Genomic DNA, 1,812 nt, shown 5'->3' with positions numbered 1-1,812 from the left:
CAATAATACGTCTACAAAACTGTTATACGGGTTATAGGGTGTTGGCTTTCTAAAAACATGAAAATATGGATGGATTATAGAAGTGTATCTAAAAATATATGTGTTTAGACCTTACCACAGGTTCTATTGTTAATGGCAATGCCTCCTTACACACATTTCCATTTTGGATAAGGTGCTATAGGCAATAGGTAATAGTGCTATATGTTCTAGAGCAGATGTGACCTCCCTGTAGATCTACAGATGCTGTTTTCTTACAAGTCCCAGCAAGAATCATATTAAATGTGGAACTCAATACAGAGGTCGGAAGAGAACACAGAAGCTTGTAAGTCTCACACAAGCCTCTATCATGGCATACTGAGACTTGCAGTTCATCATCTGTAGCTGTAGAGGGCAGAACTAAACAATACCTGCCCGCTAATTTTGTGAGCAATTCTAAATGTGTTTTCAGCATTTTAATGATAGGTAGAGTTTGTTAAGATCTACATTAATCACGTTATATAACTAGGAATAATTTACAGTCGCTGTAAGGGTGTCAGTGCACTGTGTTTTTAATCTGATGGTATATCATCTGGCGCAGTGAACTGGTGGCTGGTTTTTCCGCTCAATCCCTACTTTGTTTACGCTGCTTGACATTTTCCTCCTGGGAAGAAAAGCCGTTTGTGTGTCCGTTCGCTGCAGTCACTGAGCCGTTCTGGTAATCTTTCCTTCGGGAAGAGGCTTTCATGTATGTCTCAATGTAGAAATTGGGAAAGAGGATGATGAGAGAGATCATGTATCAGTTCTGGAAATACAGCCATCCCATGGGGAATGCACAGCGCCAAATCATTGCACAGCTGGTCTGAGTCAGTGTTAGGACGAACTGGGTCAGCTGGCACTGGGTGATGTATTTCTTCCACCACAGATAAGGTCGCATGGCTGGTATAGCTGATAGTCCGTAGTAAAAGTACATGATGACATGGATAAAGCTTTTGAGAGTAGCACCAAAGTAGGAGTGTCCACAAGGCACCCAGTTCATGACAAACCACCAGTTGTTTAGCATGGACGCATGGTGATAGACATGTAGGACGGTGATCTGGTGGTTGTTCGTGCGGAGAATAAAGAAGAAAGTGTCCATGAATTCAATGAGCTTGGAAATGTAGTACCACCAGAGGACTCGAGTTATCTTCATGTCTGCATCACCTCCACTGTGAGTGTCCTGGCAGAAAAAGACTATCCTCCTTTCCCATACTCCTGTTACCAGCTCATAAAACATGTACAGCGAGAGCAGTGTAAGGCCAATGTTATAAACTACAAGAATCCCTCTGCAGGAAACTGGTGGTCTGTTTTTCCTGTACTTCGGTCCTAAATAAATACAGGACGGTGCAAACAAATGAGGGGATGTAATTATCTAACATGAACCATCCTTTCACTCGCGGGTCTCTTGGTCCAAGCAAGTTGTCTATATATACATTCACTGCTTTATCCATGGCCTCCATTTCTTAAACCGTTCTTTGGCTGCAGTCCGGGTACCGTTATATTCCCAGCGGCTTCACTTTCCTGTACGACTCCTGGCTCAGAGGAGGCACTAGCTGTGTGTGACTCTGCTCCAATTGCATCTTTTTAACCGACAAGGCTGAAACGAACAGGGATTGTAATTTCTATCCCTAAAAAGGAAACCGGGACCCTCGGTTTTCTCTAGGGAAAGTGGAACACCAAGTAGAAATTGGCATTGCGGTGACGCAGGGGGGCCAACAAAGACAAAATCGTCTAAATAGTGCGTAATGGACGCAGTGCCGATTTGCTCCTGGAGAACTGATTCAAGCAACAAACTAA

The 1,812-nt window shown here is 43.4% G+C and overlaps 1 pseudogene; it reads right to left on the bottom strand.

Moving 5' to 3' along the window:
- Positions 1 to 601: 601 nt before the first annotated feature.
- On the bottom strand, positions 602 to 1,492 carry LOC142697966 (very long chain fatty acid elongase 5 pseudogene; annotated as a pseudogene).
- Positions 1,493 to 1,812: the final 320 nt, after the last annotated feature.

Source organism: Rhinoderma darwinii (assembly GCF_050947455.1).
Source record: "Rhinoderma darwinii isolate aRhiDar2 chromosome 10 unlocalized genomic scaffold, aRhiDar2.hap1 SUPER_10_unloc_9, whole genome shotgun sequence".
Classification (NCBI taxonomy): Eukaryota; Metazoa; Chordata; class Amphibia; order Anura; family Rhinodermatidae; genus Rhinoderma; species Rhinoderma darwinii.
This window is presented reverse-complemented; position numbering and strand designations above follow the sequence as displayed.